Raw genomic sequence first — 24969 nt, forward strand, 5'->3', positions numbered from 1 at the left:
AGTGGTAAATGCTTTACTGTTACAACTTTTTTTTAAATGTGATGCAGGAACAAAAATTTAAATTTATGTGATTATTTTGGGAGAAAAAACAAAAAAATCTTGAACTCATGAAATAATGTTTGTTGTATTGCCTGCAATGATACAAGTTAGAGTAAATTCAGAAATCCCTCCTTTCTTTTTTTTATTTTTTATTTGCGTTTACCACACTGTTCAAACTTTTTTTTCTTATTTAGGGTTGTAGAAACTTTTTGATTCTCAAAAGAACCTTTAAATGAAATGTTCTTCAGAGAACCATTTTTCGGGGTAATAATTTTTGAATAATATGAAGAACCATTTTCCACTTTAAAGAACCTTATGTGGAATGAAAATATTGCAGAAATAATAAAGGTTCTTCACTGAATAATCAATGCCAATATAGATTCTTTACTTCTAAGGGTGTTACAAAGTAATAAGAATGTTTTTATTTGATTTATATAAAAAGTGTGCGAAAAAAAGTCATTGGGGTCCTGTCTGCAAACATTTATATTAGTAGCCTATTTTCTCATGATTTTTAACATAAGTAAATGTTTTTCAGAATTTGACAACATACTTCTTGAGAGAGTTAAATGTAATAATGACAGCATTAATATATATTTGTAAATGCACACGTTAAATAAGACCTTAAGGTTTTAGATTCCCATCCCCTTTCTGAACCATATCCAAATCGCACTCCGTTGACACCTGAGACGCCAAGCATCGCGAGAGTTGGTTGCCTTGGCTGCAGCACACAGTGACGCTGAGGGATGTTTAAGGTTTAGCTTCAGAAAATAAGAGATTTTCCCTGCCCACCAGCCAGGAGGAGGATGCACTCTACAAGGTAAGCAAACCACCTTTCACCATTTTATCGAAGCGAGCAATGTCGGCTCCTCCGAGGCGAAAAAGCCTGGAGAAGACGTTTCGCTGTCTGAGTTGGGAAGTTAAGACGTAGCTGCTCTTCCACAGGCATGTGCTGATCTAGTAAACAAACAGAGGGATGCATCACTGTCAGAACGGGATGCGTTCAGTCGTTTACGCAGCACGGCGTATTTCGGACTGCCCTTTCTTCATTTACTGCGCTTCTCCGAGAGGGTTGTGTTGTAATCTAGGCATATGCGATTGAGACGCGACATCTCACAAGCTGTAATGTGCTGACGAAGCTGTGCACACTATACGCTGTGGCAAACACAACGCTGCGCATCTAGAAGTTCGCCACGTAGTAGAATAAACCACATGGCTGAGGCTCGATGCATGCGTCAGTTCTGTCATATATGACAAAGCACGCATGCATTTTAGGGTTTTTATTTTTGTGGCGATTTCATGCAGCCTGCACTGCAGGATAGAAAAGGGGTACGTCGTATATTTGATGGTGATTTATCATGTCAACGTCTCTTGCGTATTAACTAACGCGTGCTTCTCACCATTTGCGGTGACGTATTGCTTTCTCATCTTTTCAATACACTTGATTGTCCTCTAGCCGCCAATGTCATCTGGTGGCGTTTCAGGGGCTTTGCAGGTGAGAAGCGCAGAGAGTGATGTGTGGGTCATTCAGGTGTTCTTTAGTGTCTGTCTGTCATAAAGATAGATGCACTTTCAGAAATAAAGCTGCCACTGGGGTTGCATCTTTTCAAAAGGTACATGCTAGTACACAAAGGATCCATATTGATACCATAAAGGAACATTAGAACCTAAAGTGTACATATTTATTTATTCTTTAAAAGTACAAAAGTGTATCGTTTGAAAAAGTACCACCTCAGTGATATGTTTTTTTTTCTGAGATTTATTTATAAAGATTTAGAAATCTTCAAGAACTATTATATGTCAAATTAATAAATAGCTTTTTTTTGTCGTGGAGATATCTTTAATATGTAAGGCATGTTTAAAATTAAGACATCTTTAAACTCTTAGTCAAATTAATAAAATAAATAAATAAAGTAAGACTAGCTAAATGCACTAGTTTTTAAAGAAATAAAGTGGAGTTTATTAATCCTTTTATTAATTTATTTAATCCTTATTTGTTTATTAATTTAATCCTGTTTGTAAAAGTTTCCAAATTGTTATTGATGGCATGATTTTAGGTAATTTGACATGGTTTGGATTACTTAAATTTATCTGAATTAAAATGCAGTCCATAAAGATTTAAATAAATAATGATGTTAATAAAAGGTTTGAAAAAAGTAAAATAGTATTTGCAGTGTGTGTTGTGGGATCGATCTATCTATCTATCTATCTATCTATCTATCTATCTATCTATCTATCTATCTATCTATCTATCTATCTATCTGTCTGTCTGTCTGTCTGTCTGTCTGTCTGTCTGTCTGTCTGTCTGTCTGTCTACAAAGTACTTATTTTAGTTTGGTCTAAAGACATATTGAGATCTGTTTATTTCTGTCAGTGAAAATGGCAAGATCATAAATTCATAATAGCATTCATAAACCGAGTTGTTTTTCTTTCTAAAATAAACAGAATGATTGGACCTTAATGAGATGGATCACTGATGTGTGCAAAAAAATCAGTTTTCAGTGTGACGGTGTGTTACATAAACAAGGTGACGCCATGTCTATTAAAACAGGGAAAAGTAATGATCAAAATAGACACCCCTCCATCCAAACCTTCTCTTTATGCTGTCTCGTCACCCCCTCTTTAACAATCGCTCTGTGAAAAGTAAATAAGAGCCCTGGCATGCATGCGAAAGAAGGCTACTGATTGTTATGTAAAATTTAGAAATGAATAAATTAACATACTGATGGTCAGTCCTCGCGGGCCTGCGCTCTGCTGTATTCATCAGCAGACAGAGCCTTCGCTCGGGCTAATTGGTTGGGGGGTGTATAGGATTCCTGTAAATTTCACAACATGCTTTTAAGGGCTTACGATAGGAAGGGACAGAAAAGCCCTTGAGGGTAACTTTTATTAAACTTCTCAAGGTAGAGGAGCATTTGAGCTGAGAGGGTGACATTCATGTGTAAATCAAAACTCTGTCTTCATTTGATATGAGCCAAGGTCTTTTCCTTGTGAGAGCAGTTTTCCTGCTTCGCAGAGTCTCCAGTTTAGAGTCTGGCTGCAGAAATGCACTCTCAGCTCACATGCGCTGCTCTTTGGGTGATGTTGAATGCACTCTTTGGAGAAGACACACAAACAAGCTGTAGTTTGTCAATGCTGAACACAATTGAACGGCAGATTGCCGTTTAAATGCATAAAGCTTCTCCTGCTTTGTAGTCTCTTATAGGGCTGGGGAATAAAACGGTATGGTTATTTATTGACGGATGGTACACCCTTGTCAATATCAATAAAAAAAAACAGTTTGGCATGTGCAATATGTATTTGAACAATGATGGCTTGTTCCTTTAATTGAAAGCTCAGATTTGATTATCATAATTTGTATTGTGGCATTTCTGTGTGGAGTTTGCATGTTCTCCCTGTGCTCCGTTGGGTTTCCTCCAGGTGCTCCGGTTTCCCCTACGAGTCCAAAGACATGTGGTATAGGTGAATTGGGCATGCTAAAATTGACCGCATGTGTGAGTGAGTTTTTATGGATGTTTCCCAGTGATGGGTTGCAGCTGGAGGGGGATCCGCTGTGTAAAACATGTGCTGGATAGGTAGGCGGTTCATTGCGCTGTGGCGACCCCAGATTAATAAAGGGACTAAGCTGAAATAAAATGAATAAATGAATTTGTTTTGTTTGCAGGGTTTGAGGCTTACTGTTTTATTATTATTGATGCCTTACAGATGTTGATCTACCTTAAAGTTTGCATTCCATTGCACACTCTTTGTAATGTTTTATGTATCTCTAAGTAAAGAGTCTCTTTTACACTTATGTTAATTTTATTATAAACATAAAAACAATATACATTTGTTTAGTTTTTTTTGGGACTATTAAAACAATTTGTCGTAGTAATGTTGGTTAAATAAAAAAAAAAAATTACTGGACCTTATTTCTAAATGGATTGTTTAAAATTATTCATTATCATACAATAATGAATGATATGAAAAGTAAGATAATTTATGATAATAATTTATCATTTGTGCTTATTTATTTTGCTATATTGTCCAGCCCTAGTCAAGTACATATTAAGTACATATTAAATGAAACTAATAATTATTCTTTTTATGAAATGAATGAAATTAAATGTACTTTATTCCGGACTTTATTCCGTTCCGGATGGGGGAAATTTGTTATGGACTCAATAGGTAGTATTTCAAAAAATTACATATCGACTAATCATACACATATATAGATGCCTAAAATGTATAACTTGTGTAAGAATATTCTTAAAGGTAAAACATGTTTTAATAGAATTTATATTTTTAAATAATATTATAGAATGTTTTGATAAAAAACAACTTTTGTAAGCTGTTTGGACAGAACTGTCTGTATGTGTTCCCCTTATTCCCCTTGCACAAGCAGGTGCAGCCATGTGAATCTATTTGGCTCGAGACTTCCAGTCTCATTCACTTCCATTTATTTTTAGATGTTAAAAACGGATCTCTTTGTTGCTTGATGTTGCAAACTGATATTGAATTATTATATTATTGTATTTTGTCTGTGAAGTCATGCAAACACTTGTTTGTTGAACAAGTAATTTGACCATTTTCTGTCGTTCATTATTCCTAGTCATTTTTCCCATAGGCAACTGAATCGAAAATTCCAAAACATGAGCGCATCACTTCGGCATTGAATAATAAGGTCAACAGTGTGTCCGCAGTCATATTGGAGTGATATAAACACAACAAGGGGCAGCACGGGGATGCAGTGGGTAGCACAATCACCTTACAGCAAGAAGGTTGCTGGTTCCAGCCTCGGCTGAGTCAGTTGGCATTTCTGTGTGAAGTTTGCATGTTCTCCCCGTGTTTGAGTTTGTTTCCTCTGGGTGCTCTGGTTTCCCCCACAGTCCAAAGACATGCAGTACAGGTGAATTAGATAAGCTAAATTTTCCATAGTGTATGAGTGTGAATGAGTGTGTATGGATGTTTCCCAGTGATGGGTTGCAGCTGGAAGGGCATCCGCAGCAAAAAACATACGCTGGATATGTTGGCGGTTCATTCCGCTGTGGCAAACCCAGATTAATAAAGGGCCTAAGACAAAAAGATTATGAATGAATGAATGAATGAAACAAGTCTCTTCCTAAATTTGTTGATGTTAAAATAGGACCCAAATCCCAGTTATTGAGGCCTACAGCAACGTGACATAAGAGTGCAGTTTACCCCACCCATTAAATTGTTTGACAGGTGCCATGTTTCTATGATAACATGTATACACGTCTACAGAACTTTTTTTTTTTTTTTTTGCAAATAAACTGGGATATCTGTTCCAACTCTCTATGATTTTTATATGTTTTATTAGTTTAAAACATTTTTAAATTTTAACAGCTATAATCACCACGGCCGCATGCTGTCAGTTAATGCTTATATGTATGTGTGGGTATGTACTGCAAATGGCATTTGAAAGGCTTGAATAAACTCCACCACAATTACATGAAATAAACTTACTTGGTATTTTTTTTTACTAAGGAGCTGTATTTCAGCTTTATCCAAGTCTGTCTCTGTCACTGTGCTGTTGATCTGTTATAAAGCATGATGATGAGCAGACAACCACATGGGAACGGGTGGTGGGGAGAAGCAGCTCATTTGCATTTAAAGACACAGGCTACAAAAACAGCTACATTGTATTTAGACACCAGACACCATCTGATGAGTATTTTAAGCTGAAACTTTACAGACACATTCTGAAGACACCAAAGGCTTATATTACATCTTGTAAAAGGGGTAAAATAGGTGCCGCTTATGGAAAATTTTTCAAAAGGTGATCATATAAGACCTTTTATTATTTGTGTTGTTTTTGATTAATGCTTATTTAGTAAGAAACTGTTATGATTTTAAATTATATAATGAATGTTTATCAGTAATGTTACCATGAATATAGCCAATGCTGCTGCTATTTTAAAAAACAAACAAACAAACACAGATATATAGAGGTGAAATTATTGCTAATCAGTATTCCACAATAGTCTGATTGACACTGGAATAAAATATTTTTAATATCTGTTACGCAATATCTATGGCGTATAGAAGACCCACAACAGTTTATATTAGAGATTTATGTTTCTTTACATCCTCATTAGCCATTACTGACATAGTGGCTACTCTTCCTGGGGCTCAACAATTGAAATAACAAATTTACATGAAGTTTACAAAAATGTACAGTAAACCACAACAACAGACACTAATACCACAACCAAATAAAGACAAATTTACATTAAACCATAACTGTGAAAACTAATACAATAAAACATATAAATATTATATACATTTGTTTAAGACATTAAAAGTATCAACTAACTAAATATATGACATTATAATAACAAATGGTGATGTGCATCTTTAGGACTAGAATCACTTAATAAAATACTATATTAAAGCATTACAGCGCAACACCAAAATACCGATCAATTGTCATTTTGTCAAATCTTTACTTTGCTATTATCCTTCAAACCACCAGGATGCGCCCATTTGGCAGCTAAAACGTTCTATCTGCGTTCTGAATGATTTTAAGATAATGAGCTTTAAAGTTTTTGCATTCCATAGCAAACGTGTGTGTAACATTTATTTATTTTTTTATAAAAAGTCTTAAAATGTAAACAACTTAAAAAAAAAAACATCCCATAATTTAAATAAGTTGTCATATAATAAGAATATGTCAATAACTAAATTTTGACAAAAATATTAGATAGAATCTTAATAATTCCTTACATTTTGTATAGCTCTTTTCTGGGCACTCAAAGCGCTTTACAAATTGGGGGGAATCTCCTCATCCACCACCAGTGTGCAGCATCCACCTGGATGACACGACTGCAGCCATTTTGCGCCAGACCGCATACCACAAAACTTTTTTTTTTTTTTTTAAACTGTTATATCTGTTCCAACCCTCTATGATTTGTATATGTTTTATAAGTTTAAAACTTTTTTTAAAATAGAGCATGAATGTTTGTAAGACAGTAAAATCGCTAACTAAATCTTTACTGCTATAATCACTACGGCCGCATACTGTCAGTTAACGCTAATATGTATGTATGTATTTGTGTGTGTGTGTACTTCAAATGACATTTCAGTAAGGCTTGAATAAACTCCACCACAATTACATGAAATAAACTTACTTGGTATGTTTTAGCTGATTGGTGGAGTGGAGACAGAGTGATGAAGCAAATTATGATATGGGGAGGGTTAGGAGGCCATGATGGACAAAGGCCAGTGGCCAGTGGGCACTGCCTCTTTGAACTTTTACCTTCTGGTTGATGCTACAGAGCACTGGGCACCAGAACAGCTCGACACAGAAACAGTTTCTTCCCTCAGGCAATCCATCTCATCAACCCTTGATAATAATAATTGTGGAACCAACAACACTACTTGCCACTACTTGACACTTTGACACACAACTTGACACACTTGCCACTACTTGACACTTTTATACACATATACACTTATTTAACAACACACTTTACATGCCAATTTGCACATAAGAGCTGCACATATAACATTATAGTAATATAGCTCTACATACACTTGTCTATTTGTATATTTGCATTCACTACTTACTGCTTTTTTATATTCATTTATTATCTGTTTTTTTGTCCTGTCTCTGTAATTCTGTTGCACTGTAGAAACTCCGCCATGAAAACAAATTCCTCGTATGTGCGAACATACCTGGCAATAAAGCTCTGTCTGATTGTGATTATTTATAGATGAATGAAAAAGAGGCTTTTTTTTGTCAAATATAACAACATAGATTTTTTTTAGAATGATCTTTGGAATGTGGTGGAACGGGAGATCTGCATCATGGATGTGCAGCTGACAAATCTTTAACAACTGCGTCATGCTGTCATGTCGATAGAGACCAAAATCTCTGAGGAATCTTTCCAGTACCTTGTTTAATCTATGCCACAAAGGATTAAGGCAGTTCTGAAGGCAAAAGGGGGTCTAACCCAGTACTAATAGGTTATAAAGTACCTAATAAAGTGAGTGTACGTTTCACACTTAACAATATTTATTGTAATGATAGTAAAAAATATCAAAACAACAAGTGTGGTTTAACGGTCCAAATATGATTGGTGCCACTGCTTCTTTATCAGTTGATAGCAAAGGATTTGAGTTTTGTCCAGATTGCCTTTAACTGTATTTGTAGAAATGCTTTTAGACAGAAAAATGGAGAAAGAGTGCTTTCAGAGGTCTAGCTCACTTTTTGAGTGCTGCTCACACACGCGCACCTTCCTGTTTCTCATTAAGTTCTGTCTGCTGGCCTGCAGCTGATAGTAACATGTAACCCGTGTGACTGTCTGGATCTTTCATTATGTAACAGCTTTTGGTTTTACTTTACACTTGATCTTTTAAATAACTTTAAACCTGCAGCGTTCTTTTAGTAAAAATGGATAGAGTGAATATGAATGCTTACTTAACCATGCTTGAATGCTGTTTTATTAAAAGATCAACCCTGTGGCATTCATTTTCAAATAGCACGCGCAGACTGTGAAAACAAAACAGATTGCAGCAGTATAAATTCAAGTTTTGTTATGTTTTAAATTATAATGTAATAGATGTACTGATGTACTATTATGTGTCTGTGAAGATCAAGCAGCAACCTCCCTCTCTCCCTCATGAAGCTAATATGGAAGTAACTGAAACTGCAATTCATTGAAATTCCGCTAATCCTGGCAAATTTCTATTAAGCCCACTGTTAAAATGACCAACTTTACAGCAGGAAAAAAAGGTGTTTACAGCCCGGTACAAAGAATAATTTTGGTTTATATAGCTAATATTACCCTTCATGACATCTGTTTCCTTTATATTAGGTTATATTAAGTCTGCATAATTAAGGGTGTGGCCACTTGAGTGACAGCTAGGTCTCGCTGGTCGCCCTCACTTCACCTTAGCTGATTCCGGCTGATTAGCCGCTGAACTCATCATATTTTTGTGTCGTTTTATGTGGCTTTTCACACTCAGTTGCTTTTTGGAATAATTTTCTACAATTATCAGTTGATATAGCTTGCTGTGTGCACTTTATTGTGCTCACAAACCATTCACGTGGCCTCTGTTTCCCATGTGAGTAAAATTATATACTTGTATTGCATATCTATAAATGTATTTGTTTTATTAATAATTTATCATTTATGTTTTTCTTTAGACCTGTAATGCACTGCAGAATCTGAACGATTGATTAGCTGTAGGCTCTAGAACAGTCATCTGAAACATTGTCATACAGTGTTATGCCTGGGTTTTATCTGTTTGAAAGTAATTCGCATTTTCCTCCTGTAGAAAATGTTGTAAGAACAATGCTTAGAGGCTCAATGTATTTCAACAGTGGTTTTAAAAGTCTAAACACTTTGTTGATATAGTATACAACCAAGCACATGGGGTCAGAAAACAATCGAGTCATAGGTAATAAAGTATTAAGCATTTCTCGAAAAGAAAAGTCTGTGTAAGCAAAATACTAGCAGGCATCTTTAGCTCTACTCACGCTCCGCCTCTTTGCCCTTGTTTGGTGTCCCCCGGTTGGTGCGATGATGCACAAACAAAATAGTGATGGTTGACCACACCTACTTGTAGCTTCTTTTGCATTCTTCAGAAACCGGTGACATCACGGATTCTACGTCCATATCTTTTACAGTGTATGGTGAAGATACCAACTACAAATACTGAATTGTATTGTAAATTGAATCGTTTCCAAAATGTTTGGTTTTAAAACTTTTTTTTATTTTTATTAAATGGCTAAAATGCATTCAGAGTTTTCATTTTATTTATTTGAATTAAATGTCAAGTAAATGCTTCCTAATATCCTAATTTGGTACACAAGAAATGAAAAGTTCACTTGCAAGAAACAGATAACACAATTTTTATGACATTTTATTATTATTAATCGTTTTGCAAATGACCTTTTCAATGCTAGTCTTATTTGTATTCACTTTATAACATAGTTTAGTAAATAAAATTCTAAATCTTATTCAGTAATCGTTATTAAATATTTATTATAATTAGATTGTATTACGTTTTCTTTATTTGTGTTTTTATGTACTATTGTGCATATGTTTATATGAACAAAATGTGTATTTATTTTATTATTAAATAATAGATTCTCTGTGCTTTTTCTCCAAACATTTCCACGCACCCGGAATAATCTCTAGTTTGCAAACTCCTGCCTTGTATTTGCATGACAACACTTGCAGCAATAATTTTAGTGCACAGTACTACTGAGAATTACATATGATCCTCCCACAAATGTCAGGGTGTAAACATTTCAGCTGATTGCTTCCCCTGTAAACTCATTTCCTATCATTACTGCATTTCGTTTTTATAGCTACTTCCTAAAATGACTTTAGCTCAGTCACTGTTAAAACCTGTTGGATATTAAGTGACCTTAGAAGACTGGTGTCAAAACACAAGAGACTTCAACGTTTTCTCTCTCAGACATAATTAAGGGAGGCCCTGCGATTTTAATCTGCTGGCTGGTTTATTTAATGCCTCATTGTGGGGTGCATATGAACTATTTGCTGTTCCCATAGAAAAGATCCACAGTAGCTTTAACAAATAATTGGATTTAGAGGCACCGAACTGAATATTAATTGAAGCTGACAGTGCATTTGACATACAGGGTCATTACACACACTGTGTTTAAGCCCTGACATGACCTCCTATAGGTCGCTGAGGGAACTTGTGATGTTTACCAGGCATAATCTTGATGTCAGGAGGTAAAAAGACTTAATTTATTAGAAAAACTGTTTGACCTTGTTCCTAATAAGAGCCTGTGAGTCACTGAATAGGATTTCTTATTTCTTTTTTACTCCCTCCTATTCTTTCTCTCCCTTTCCCTCCCATCTGTTTCTGCTTAAATATCTCTGTGTATTATTGAAAAAGCTTGAGTCACGGACATTCCTTGAAAACCATGAAATTTCTTAGCAGCCATGAATATTTGGAGTTGTGGGCTGCCGTAAAGGAAGTCTACACTCTGAATGCCTAAACCACCCAAAAATGAGGGAGGCACAGAGACCTTACTTATCTAAAGCTACTGTACTCTCTTGCTGATGCGAAAAGAACAGCATAACCCAAATGATTTTGACCCAGACAGGCTTTAAATGAAGAACACAATATCTACATTCTTATCTCAGGCATAATAATTTCATGGTTGAGGCCACTGTGTTTATAGATGATAAAGAATCGAGACGCTTTAGCGGCCAATTTTCAAGTGTGGAATCATGCTGAGTGAAAGAAATTCTGAGAAAGGCGCCTAATTTGGAGCACCAAACTATTTTTAACCCTCCCCCAGAATTCCCATGGGAGCTCAGCACACATTTGTGAATGGCTTCTTGCGTGTGCCAGTGGCACTGTGTGTGTACTACTGACCACCCGAGGAGACGCGACGCACATATTGACGGGCGCAGTTGAGCAGTCCAAATTTAACCCCCACAAGCCTCTGCTTGGTGACAGCTTTGTTACACAGTGACAATGTAAACAGGTCAGCCATGATGAGGATAACTATTGATGTGAGTTTAAATTGATCTGCCAGTGATGAAACTTTATTCACTCCTAGATATTACAGACATGTCAAACTAAGATTTATTTATAGAATTTATGTTTAATAATTCTTTATTTAGGATTAATCTTGGAATCTTTGATAGTTTATGTGATTTTATTTTTTATTTATTTATTTTTTTGCAATGTAATGTTCTGCTAAGATGTTTCTTGTACTGATAAACTTCAAACATAATTAAAGGTATGTTAGAGTGTATTAATACAATATGTTAAATTATTCTCAGATATCTACAGAGAGTGTGTGTGTGTGTGTGGCTTAGGTAAGTAAAAAAAATCTTCAGAACGGCGCAATAGCCTAGTGGTTAGCGCGCCAACGTATAGTGCAGTAGCACATCAGGGCGTCCCGAGTTCGAATCTCGGCTCGAGGACATTTCCCAACCCTATCCCCCTCTCTCTCTCCCACTTCGCTTCTTGTCCTATTTAATACTGTCCTATATAATAAAGCCAAAAAATAAATCTTAAAAAAAAAATCTCCAGAAACTGTTTTACAGGTCCCTTTACAACTCTTTGAACAGGGTATATGCACAGCTAGTGTTTCTTCCCATACCGATAAACTTCCGCTTAACGGTTAATGTGATTTTTAAAATTTTTTTATACAGTTCCTTTTACAGCATCGATGTTGTAATGTAATCAAAACGTAATCATTTAACTAGACTTCAGCATTGATTTAGCTGTTCAAGCTTAAAATTAGATAAAAAGTCTTTTACACGCACGGGCCGTCAAGATCAGCAGACTAGCGCAGAAACTTCATAGAAAATACTGTGGTAAAAAAAATGTTAATATTTTAAAGACATGCCACTTTTTGTACGCTCTGAGATCCACTTTATATCATACTGTATATCAGGGATCACCAAATGTGTTCCTGGAGGTCTGGTGTCCTGCAGATTTTTAGCTCCAACCCTAATCAAACACCTGAACAAGCTAATCAAGATCTTACTAGGTATTCTTGAAACACCCAGGCAAGTTGGAGCTAAACCCTGCAGGGCACCGGACCTCCAGGAACGAGATTGGTGACCCCTGCTGTTTATCAATCCGGCAGTTTTGAAGAAAACAGACTTTAAATGCACCAATTTTTTTGTACATATTTGGAAGAGTTATGAATATTAATGAGCTCTGCTTTGCTTCCTGTCAGTAATTGTTCTCTCTTTCTCTCTAACACACAGACACAGACACACACACACACAGTGCGATGATGCACATTGAAATACACACGTGCAAATTAATTGGAAAAAAGTTTCTACAAATTAAGTGAATTTCCTTTGAAATGACAATGATTTAAACTGAAGTGGTAGAGAGAAGGTTTATTTTAGCAAGGGGTGAGTGAGCTATATTTATGCCACCAGAGTAACCTAGTTTTCTACTAATATGTGTTGTGGATGAAATATAGGCTAAATTGTAATTATACATAACAAAAGGGGCTGACATTGAAGAGCTACTTTATAGCAGTAATTGCACAAATTGAAAGTGACACTATATTGCAAGGCGAATCACATCGAACGTGCTTTTTCCAAGAAAAAAATAAGTGTGGTGCGCTTTTTATGTCACTAGGCACTGACTGAATCAGCTGCGTATTGTGCGTGAGCATTGCTGTTGATATTGTTATCATTGTAATATTTAATAATATTGTGATATTTAATATTTTACTAGTCTCTCCTCTATCATTAAAAGTCTCTGTAGTCGTCTTGTCATCTCAACGGAAACGCCGCCTCTGTTTTCATTTCATTGGAGTGACTCAAAAAAAGCCAAAAGTCAGTTGAGTCTTTGCCCACTCAGAGTTGACTTTTTTCAACCGCAGACTAGGCTTGGGCCAGTATAAGGTTCTGATGATCTGATAACCTTGGATAAAAATATCATGGTTTCACTGTATTGTGATTACCGCTCTATAATATATTCTTTTCAAATATCTGGGTAAAAAACAACTATTTTTTTCTATTTTTTTTTCATTAGCTTCAAAAACACAGATTTCTTTGCAATTTAAAATGGCATCTTTGGATATCTTTTCTGCTGGAAACTTTTACTTTCGTTCAAAAAAAATAAAGAACGTAAATAAAAAATCTTACACATACCTTAGGAAAGGTATAGCAGAAATTTTTAAAACCTTAACTTTTCCATACTTTGAAAACTGTCAACTTAGAATTATGAGGTTCTATCTGACATTTTTGTCAAATTTGAGTTACTGACATTCTTATTAAATGACAACTTATTTACATTATGGGATGTATTTTTATAAGTTGTTTACACTTAAGACTGTTTATTTAAAAAAAAACTAATGTTACACAAATACTGTTTGCTATATGGAATGCAAAAACTTTTGAAGCTCAATATCTCAAAATCAATCAGAACGCAGATAGAACCTTATAATTCCAAGGTGACGATATGTCTACTACAGACGCAGATAGCGTAACAGCAAAACTTTGAGGTGCAGGATGCGGTTCAAGCACAAGGCACATATGCAGCATGCAAAATGCTCGCGGCTATAGTAAAACATTTAAAAAGGTGTCTCGCAACACAAAAAGCACATATGTGTAATCAAGGTCTAATGCTGCTTGTTTTAAAGTTGTCTCTTCTGTTGACTATATCAATAAATACGACTTGGCTTTATGTTCCAAATTGCAATGCTTGTGTAAACATATCTACAGTACAATGATGTTTTCTTGACTGCTGCTTTCTGACCGATTTTGTTGCGTATTTTATGATTGAGAGGAAAGCGCACAACATCGATAAGCTTAACACTATTATGAAATATGAAATGTCAACACTAATATGAAAACCACAATACAGCTAAATAATTGGTGGAAATTAAAATTGTGTTCATGTATGTATTTTAATGCATTTTACCTGCTGATATATTCTGCTTTTAGGTTGATTAATGTCTTAATGTGAACGGCAGTCAGATTAAGATTACAGATGACAGGTTCTTAATGTTTAAGTACTTTGGTTTTAATTATGCCCAATTAGCAGAGCTTTGAGAAAGGCTTAGCACTTAATAACAGATCTTCAAGACAAATTAGTGATGAAATTAGACCCATTCGCCCATTCACTGTCCATTCAGGCAACACCGCCACTTTATTATGGCAAAGAGGATTACAGCAGAAAAATATCCCAAATGGCATTCATTGATGTTTCTGGCTATGAATGACATTTCAGTTGCTAATTTTAAATGACATTTCCGGGGTTAATCTCGCAAAAACGAGGACCAACTAAATGGCCCGTATTAATTGTATAAAAGCCAGTGTTTGTAAAATAACTATTTAGAGTTTGTCATTTAAGAACATGTCAGCTGATTCATATATTTTTAAATAATTAATCCTGAGGCTCAGCTAGTACATCCCAAAACACCCACAGGACATGGTTACACTTCTTTGTATATGGCTGACTGACTTTGTATTCAGTCTCTGTTAACAGTCTTAAGTGTTTGCTATCTGAGCAAGGTCATATTTGTCCAAAACGCAGTGTTTGGCATCAGCTCACATGACCGAGTCTGTCCAAACAGATGAACGTTCTTTATGAGCTGTCACATGGTTTTTAGTGGTACCCTGCCTATCCCTTTAAAAGCAGGAAGGTGGGAGGAGCTTCCTGAGGAAACAGGTGTGTGCTGATAGGCATGATGTCATTGTTTCAGAATCACCTGGAGAAACCTGCATGATTGTCAGCAAGAGATACACATTACAGCCGCTCACAACCGGATCACAGATGTCTGCCAGACAGCCACTGTAAGTACACAGACGCTGTATGAAGCTTTATAAGTTCCTTTTGTAAGCTTAAGGGTTTGTTTTACAGGCTCGGAGGAACTGTACGCTTGAGAGCTGTAGCTGACAGGTGTGACTGCTCTGTTTTAAACATTTAGTGGCTTCGTTCAGGCTTTCTGTCATTTAAGAGGGAATCCTAGAGCGCTCTGTTTTCACTGAATTATTATAATGTACAATACTGTTAGCACTATGCTGTGTATGGAAGACATCAGATATGAACAGTTTGGCTTTTTCCTAGCAGTCTTTGACATTGCACTGATTTATTCAAGCTGTCTGTCATGCCATAAAGTAGTCACAGATCTGTTTTTAAATGCCACGATCTGTTGTGCTGTTTCAGGCAATGAAAAATGATACCTTGAGCGGATATGAATGCAGGAAATTACTAAAATGATATTAGGACTCATAAATACTGTACAGGCAATGAAAAGTGCTGAAGAAGAAAGCAATAAATTCCAATAGTGACCCATTTTCCATTGATAGCTGGTGTAGTATTGGTGGAGCAGATGTAGGTTTAGTCAGACAATGCATAAGGAGTCTTTTTGTCCTCTGATGTCATTAAATGACTACAGTGCCTGTGTGTGGTAATCACATGACAGAGTGAGTAAAGCCAGCCTCGCTGTCCAGGAGGTGTCACTCAGTGAAGATGATGTCATTCAGGAAGTAGATCAAGTAAAGCAGGAATAGTCAGCCAGCAGACCTCTGAATCACCCGGATGCTTTTTTTCTGATGTATTTCAGATGAATGTATATGTAAATTCTGTGTTTGGCTCAATGTTTTGTGGTTTGGATGTGATCATTTACATGACATACCTGCTTCCATTCCCTTTTTTCTCCTATGAGAAGCGGGTTATAAAAAGCTTTTTTTAGTTAATGCAAATGAACACTTACAATAAATACAGTAGCCAGGATGGCCTAAAATGTAAAAAAGGGGTGAAAAGCTGATGTTTATTTTTTATATTAAATGTCGTGATGCTTTATTATACATATCGAATTGCTAGTTATATGTTTAGATGTACTATATATAAATTTTCCAACCAGGAAGGATGGATAACATCTCTGAAAGGATATTGTGAGGTCAGTCAACAGGTAAATTTTGCCCTACAGTATTTTCATATGGGACTTTTCATGTACAATTTTGGTTCTTGTTGTGATGTTTTGTAATGCCAAAGTTATGTAACACTATTATCAAGTGTATTAGGTAATATTATTAACATGAATGAGCTGGCTAATATTATTATCCATGATTTGTGTGTTGATTTAAAGTTTTTCCCCAACTAAATGTAAAGTAAATGGTTCTTCTGGGATGATAATGGGAGGACAGTCATCATTAATGAGTGCAGTTGTGAAGCTAGGAAAACAATTTTGTTATTCCTTTGGGACAGGGGGAGGAAACTAGTGGTGGAAGAATGGAAGCATTATGAATGAAACCTTTTGTTTTTCAGCTAAAGCTTTTGTCTTTTTCGATGAATGGCCCATTGTGGGGAAACTGTACAGCTTTTTTTCCAGATTAAGTTGACGTTACAAAAATGTCATTGTTTTTTTATGTTAATTTTTTATTATTTTTTGTGGTAAGGCTAGGGATATTGACAGTGGTTATGATTGTGTGATATTTTATACTTTTTAAAAAATGGGATTTGTTTTATTTATGTGCAGTCTAGATGTTTTTGTGTAGTTTTAATTTACTATTTTAAGTCCAGTTCAAAGCAGTGATCTGAATGATGTGCTATATGAATCATAACCTCATTTCATACTGTAACAGAATGGAGTAGAGCCTGTTTGGTTAGTTCAACAAAAACATCTCAAAAATCCCTGACAATACAAAATGCCATTGTGTGTTTGGCACCATCCTGTTATTCCACTTTCACCAACGTGTCCTGGCAAGCTTGTAGAATGATTAGTTGATTGTCTGAGACCAGATATATAATAAATGCCATGAATACATGTCAGAAATGGTGTTTATAATGGTTTTGGGGCTTTTGATGTTCATCCTTTGGTGTGGTCAACTTTTTCATACTAAAAAGTTCGTTACAGTCACCACATCAGTCTGTTTTTTCAGAAGGAAAAACCTTTAACATCTGCCAATGTAAAGTTCAGCATGGACTGGCCCTCCCTTCCCTTCCTTCCTTTGTGTGGTCACCAAAAACCAACTATAGACAGGCTTTCTGTGAAAAAGAATCACATACTCTGATTAACTAATGGAATATCTGGGTGACGCACAAAACATAACATTTTGGTTTTAAGCACATTTGGTCATGTTATGAGTCTGACTGATATATAGTTGACTCTTGATTATATTTTACATCATACAGTTATTAGAATAAACTTAATAAGAACTTTAAAGGGATACAGGGTATTCTTGTTCGTGGGCTGCAAAATATTGGGAAAAAATGACATAAATATTATTTTGTTATATCAATATTTTGTTTTTCAGTGATTTAAACATTGTGATATGAAATCTACTTCACTAGGTACTAGTTTGAATAACTCTTTTTGTGAATAATTCATTATTTCAGAATGATTAAGGTGTTTTTATAGGGTAGTGCATATAAATAAATGGTTCAAATTAACTTTAATGCATATTTTCTATTTGATGTTTGACGTAATCTCAACTGAAATATAAAGAGAGAGGGGGGGGGGGGGGGGGGGGCATACAGTAGATCTGCCCCTTTAAAAAAACAGCCAATATATTTTTATGATCAAAGCTTTAAATTATTAAAATTAACTTTAAACTTGACTTTTTATGGTGAAAAATAAAAAAAAATGAGAAAGAAAAAATGCTTTGTATTACATTTGTCTGGTAAATCTTAATAGCAGATGGACACAAATATTTACAAATTAACGTACACTGGGGTAGTCTTTCCTGTAAAAATTTATGTTTATTAAAGCAACAAATGCTATTGTTTCTTGTGCCTGAATGCTTTAAACTCACTTGATCTGTTTAACAGGAATAAAATGCAATTAATAAACTTTAATTATTAAACTTTGCCATTTTTCTACAAGCTCCTCAATAATAGTCCATATTTGACATTGTGAATGTGCACATTGAGATATCGATGCTGAAACAATATATTGTGCCGCCCTATTTTAAGCCTTCTTCAGTTATAGAAGATATTTTGAAGAATTCTGGTTGCTGGCACCTATTGACTTTCATAGTAGAAAATACTATGGAAGTCAATGGGTGCCAGCTATCAGCATTTATCAAAACATCTTTTGTGTTCAATAGAAGAAAGTAAAATATGTACTGAACAAGTGGAGGATGATGGCAGATTTTTTGTTTAAGGGTGAACTATCTCTTTTAAAGAGATCCACTCATGAATTAAATCATAATGTCTTGAAATCTGTTAAACATTGTTCTGCTGAAGGTAGACACAATTAATGGTTTGATGACCAGTCTTTTAAATTGTATGAAAAAATACAATTCTCAAAATTTATTTTGTTTATTTGCAAAGATAAAGTTATACATGAATAAATATGTGAATAAGTCATTTTTGGTTTTGTCTCAATTATCTATATATATGGTTTTGATGGGAGCGTCAAGTTTCTAATGTGTAATATAGGGAGTTTTAGGAGTTTCTCAATCTGTGACACTTCAGTCTCCCTACTCGTCATATGTTTTTAATCATGAGCCTTGATGGGAGTTGCTGGCTGCTTTCCAGATTAAACTGTTCTTATGGCCCTGTTAATTATCTCTGGGTGGAGGAAGTAACTTGCCCCACACCATGTTATTTTCATTCAATCATCTGCCAGTCGGTTAACAGTTAAGGGATTGTAAAATTGCTGTTTTTGAAAGATGTGTTTGCCGCTCTGTGCCTGTCATCAGAAGACTAAATTTCACCCCTCAGGACTGTTTTTGCAGTAGTGAAGTTGAAGACTGACTTTTTAAAAATTGCTTAATGGCCAAGACAGCTTTGCTTAGAAGCTTTGAGGTAAACATATATATATATATATATATATATATATATATATATATATATATATATATATATATATATATATATATATATACTGTATACACTGTGTTTGTGTGTGTGTGTGTGTGTGTGTGTCTGTCTGTCTGTCTGTTAATTAACAGTTTCTACATTTTGTGATTCACAAGGGTTTTGCGTGTTTATTTATGGTTGTGGATTGCATTAGAGGTAGTTGATCTCTGCTCTATCGACTTTTGATGTTAAAAATATCAACTCTACAGACATCAAAGTGACTTTTAGTGATGTTTTAGTAATTTAAGTAAAATAATTTATAAAAAATAGTGCATAGTGCAATAAAGAATCTGTAAAATAATAGAAAATGTACTGGCTGGTTTTTGTACCGTAATATACCACACCAATCCAGACATTCATTCATTCTATTATACATTTTCTTGTCGGCTTAGTCCCTTTATTAATATGAGGTCGCCACAGTGGAATGAACCGCCAACTTATCCATCAAGTTTTTACGCAGCGGATGCCCTTCCAGCCGCAACCTATCTCTGGGAAACATCCACACACTCATTCACACACACACTCATACACTATGGACAATTTAGCCTACCCAATTCACCTATACCAAATGTCTTTGGACTGTGGGGGAAACCAGAGCACCCGGAGGAAACCCACGCGAACGCAGGGAGAACATGCAAACTCCACACAGAAACACCAACTGAACCGAGGTTCGAACCAGCGACCTTCTTGCTGTGAGGCGATAGCACTACCTACTGCGCCACTGCCTCGCCCAATCCAGACAATATTATGATTTTAAATTAATATAAATGTTAATAAAAGACCATTGTTTGGACTTTTTAAGGTTTAAAAGTTGGTGGACCGGTCAAGGTCTCTTAATGCAATTCGAAAGCATAAATAAAAGGGTGAAAAATCATAACATGAATCGCAAAATTTGTAAATCTGCTAATTTTTGGACATTTATGGATTTTTTTTACAGTGTAGATATCTATATTGACATCTATAATGAAACCCAACCTCATGGAATATTTTGAATGAGCTGTTTTTAGTTAAGAAGATTATTTGCCTAGGGTTCTTATGAGATTTTCCTATAGGGTTTTATGACTGGGTTTTTATTTAAATTAAGGAATTAAACAAGTGATGTGTCTTTCATGTTTTTCGTATACATATATATCCAAAAAATATAAATTTTAAAGCTGTTATACATATTTTAAAAAAACATACCATTTAAATAAGTTGCAAAATAAGAACATTTGGGGTAATAAAACATTCAATACTTTTCAGTTGCATTTTTCAAAGGCCTTGTTTGTTAATTCTTTAACCATTGTAAATTCCTAGATGAAAATCTGAAAGGAATTTGGGGCAAATTATTCTTCCATGTTGTTACATCATTTCTGCACCACTTCGTTCTCTGTCCTGCATAATAGGCAGAGCACCAACCTATTCAGTACACAAATTACAGAAATGTGGATGCATCTCATTAGGTCTGTCACAATAATTAATATGTGCCATAATAATCAACTTATCGCACAATACATTGAGATGACTTCAATCATTTTTGTTGATGCAACATGTATATGGCCCATACATAAAAACCAATTCTAGCAACATGTCAGCTGATTTTGCAACATCTCTATCTCTATTGGAGGTGTTGGTGTCAGTATGGTTAAACACTGTAGTATGTACTATACATTACTTTAGTATAATTTTTATGTGGGTGCCTAACAACTAAAAATAGATCTGCTAGCAGAAATCGCAGCCTCTGTTACATTCTACCTTGCACTTTTTTTGTTAACATTTATTATTATTTATTTTGGCCAAGCGTTTTCAGATTCTTATTTCAATGCTTGATTATGAAATTGTTAAAAAGACTTTAATTAAATTAAATATTCATTAGAATAAAATGATTCAATTCTAAAAAAATAAATGTATGTGTTCTTTGCAAGAGTGTATATGCATTGTGAAAATATTATATCGTCATTCTGGCGTTATATAATATAATATTGGTTGTCACAATACAGTATATTTTGGTGCAATGTATCATACAACAACAACAAAAAGACATCTTGACAGGCCTCCGTCTCATGAATTTCTAGGAGTGAACTTTAGTGCAGGGTGAGGCATGTTTTTTGTTTTGTTTTCTCATAAAAAAGAGACAGAACATTTTAAAATGTCACAAATCCCTCCTTTTTCAACAGTGTTTTCACAACTTGGGTTTGAAAATGGTTTGGAAAAGGGGTGTTGCTAGCTGTGATCAAGTCAGAGGATAGGGTGTGGAAAGAGGAAGGGATTGTATAAAAAAGGGAGTTTCATTACACACTGGTGAGGTGGAGAGTGATGCAGATACAGCGGTTCTGAGAGCACTTCTCCCCATCACAATCACTGTGTGGTCAAATGGATGACCGTGCTGGTCCACTGCCTTAAATAATGAACACATTAGCAAAACTAAATAAGTGTGTTAACAACACGCATTTAATACTGTGATGAGTTCACTTCAAAAGTTCAAGCGATTTAAGAATGCACATTTTAGATGTCTTCGTGTACTTACATTTTTTAAATAATTGTTTTTAAGGGGTTTAACCTTTATTTAAAGGACCGTGTAGAAAGGAAAGAATGGGGAGTAGACAAAGAGGAGAAGGATTGGCAAAGGGCATCAAACTCGGAGGATACTGTGAGCACCTCAGTGCTAAGTGTCGAAGCACTAACCACAAGGCTATGATGTATTATGAATAATGCCAAAGTCTTATTTGTACAACCAAAAATTATGGAATAGTTTAATTTTTTTAATTATAAAATGTCTAAATTGACATTGAATATTCATCAAACTAAATAACTTAAGTGTTAGGAATGTTGCAGAGTAGGAATGTTGCTGTGAAGATGTAATCGCACAGGTAAACCAGATTTGTTAAGAATTTAAAAGTGAAAACGTATATAAAGTAGTCATTTATAGTGTAGCCTATAGGTTGTTACTGTTAGCCCACAGCAAGCCTGATTAAAATACATCAATGACAGAAACTTTTTGATATAATTGATTGATTTCAACTGATTTGAAAATACCATTTCAACACAGTAATTTGACATTTGTATAGATTATAAAATCAACAGCAATTTTGATACCATCTTTTTTTAAAATGAGGTGATCTGCATAGATGGCTTTTCCCAGCCCCAAATACTTAAAGCATTCAGGTTAAAACATAAATAAATAAATACTGAGAAATGCTCAGAATCTGATGACATCACTGCAAACTCTACAGTCCTGGCAATCACTCTAACTTAATGCATTTCATACAGTTCATTTTCATATTGTATCAAACTTGCTTTTCAAACTGGAAGACATCTCAAAGTGTTTGGGTAGTTATATGTATATTTGATCATTTCTTTTCAACAAATCTGAATACTGTAAGCTACATAAGATACATTATTAAAACTAAAATACATCCACTAAAGGCTATAAAACTCCAGGTTTGATTTCATGGGGCCCTGAGCACATCCTTTTCATGGGTGGGCATTGCTCAGTAGTTCACCGCCCCCATTTCTGCGTGTCTGGGGGCAGGGGCTGCAGGTAATTGCTCCGCCCCTCCCCCATCTCTCTCTCTCTCTCCCTCTCTCTGCATTATCACAGAGCCCAATGAAGGCGCGCGGTAATTTATGTGCTGAGGAGAATCCGGAGCTAGCGAGGATACCGGTAACTGAAACTAACGGTCCCGTCGTCTAGTAACAAACCGGAGATGCCCCTCGCAACTTTGAACGGATTTACTTTTGAATAAAAAGGGTGAGTTTTAGAAACATTTTCTCTGACGAAAAGTTTAGAAAGCAGCGTTAGCTCAGGCATTCCTCAAGGGATTTGGTTCGGAAGAGACGCGTATTGTTCCTCAATCCCTATGGAGTATATCTGTAAACCTAGGCGTAGAGAAAACATTCAAAAGTAGTAATGTTCCTCCCTTACACATAAAACATGTGCATATTTCTTTCAGTGAGTGCTGGAATTTCTAAATTAAGTGTGAGAGTTTGAGTTGCTTAAAATATAGCGACTTGATCTAAGAGCTCTGAAACCAAATGATAGACATTTAAACTTACTTATAAAGTCTTTTTCTTCTTCAAGAAAGCATATGTAATGTTATAAAACAATATTGATGTTTCAGAAAATGAACGACTTCAGTAAGTGAAAGTGTCCCGATAGCAAGTGTTTGCCGTTAGTTACCGTCTGAAAGTGAGACGGGATTTCATGTGAGAAATATGTTGAAAGTTAACGTAGATGGCTGACTTCATCATGCATAGAAGTCTGTGTGTCTGATTTGTGTAATTATGCACCAGCTGAACTTAATTATTATAATACGTTGTTGCATGTTGTCTTTTAGGTATTGTTTTATAAAGTGGCTCTGTTTTTATATATTTATATATGATTAACTTATCTAATATTGAAGTAGTTGGTATGTTTTATAAAACAATTGGCAGAATGACCACATTTGTCAAAAGCTAAGTCTGCACAAGTCCTCTTAATGAAATACTTTTATGTGATCATCAATTATAGATCTGATTTCATAGCAGTAGTTAAATGCGTGTTACTACCTCACTGCATATCCATCTTTTGTCCTATGCCCCATGACGCCTTTGGTGGTAACTTCCTTTTTTACTGTAGACAAAAAGATACTGCCAATTAACACTTTAAAGGTTCACTCTCTGGAGGCTTTATTCGTATGTTAAGTGTTGTGACCTGACATAATGTCCACTTCACATTTGTTTCCTTTTCACATACAAGTTACTTTCAGCAGACCATGAAAAACACAGAAAAGTTTAAAGATTTTTTTCCACAGTAGTATAATTGTAGCAATGAAATGTGACGGAAAATAGTCCTGTCCCTATATTAAGCATAGGTTGTTTTTTTATTTTTTATGTAGTGGTAATGTTGTTTCACTGCTTCAGAAACATTTTGGTAAACATTGCTAATGTGGATTAGAAAGGACAAAAACATATAAGTGTATTCCATTAATTTTAGTGTGTAATAAATCTGAAAAGTAAACCACAATAATGCAGTATGTTTGGTCTTTTTATTTTGTTAACTTACAACAGATAAGAAAAAAATCAGCAACAGCAGAACAAGGTGGTCTCAAAAGAGTGCGTCACACACGCATATCATTGGGATACCAATGTCACATATAAAAATCTTTTTCTGTCTGTTCAAATTAGTGCATTCAGAATGTTTTTAGCTAATTTAGTCGAACCAATTAACTAAAATGATTAGTAACTGTTTGCAATTATTTGTTTTAGTTCTGCTGATAGGCTACCAAATGCTTAAGATTCATTGGCAAAAGTCTTTGCAGGTCAGCTGTAGTAAGTCACATGTCTAATTGCACTGATGTGAGATCTGGCTAAACCCTTGGTCGGGTCAGCTCCAGATCAAACAGACCACACTAACAGGCTTTGGCACACAAAAGAAAGTGCTCATGGGAAAAAAAAGCCTGTTGATAGTAGTGCCACGGTAACATGACAAGTGCTATGAGTTCCCGTATGGTTTTGGCTAATTGAGGTGAGCTTTTTGATTAAAATTAAAGTGGACCAAAATTCAGTCAAATGAAAATGGGAAAAGATTATTTAAAAAAAGGAAAATTGCTCCATAAATATTAAAAACTACATTTTATATAGACTGTTTTTTTTTCTTTTTAAATTTTATTTTACTGTATAGCAGTGCTATTT

At 35.1% G+C, this 24969-nt stretch overlaps 1 protein-coding gene across 17 annotated transcripts in view; it reads left to right on the top strand.

Annotated features, from left to right (window-relative positions):
- Positions 1–730: 730 nt before the first annotated feature.
- The window catches only part of usp54a (ubiquitin specific peptidase 54a), an 83478-nt gene continuing 59239 nt past the window's right edge, over positions 731–24969 (top strand). For 6 of the 17 annotated variants that reach the window (XR_015505292.1, XR_015505295.1, NM_001327875.2 and 3 more), the window contains 2 exon segments: positions 731–856; positions 15212–15302. The gene's annotated coding sequence lies outside the window, so the exon portion shown is untranslated. 17 annotated transcript variants of the gene reach the window in all.

The sequence above is a fragment of the Danio rerio genome, chromosome 13 (genome assembly GCF_052040795.2).
Source record: "Danio rerio strain M-AB ecotype USA chromosome 13, GRCz13ab, whole genome shotgun sequence".
NCBI classification, from domain to species: Eukaryota; Metazoa; Chordata; class Actinopteri; order Cypriniformes; family Danionidae; genus Danio; species Danio rerio.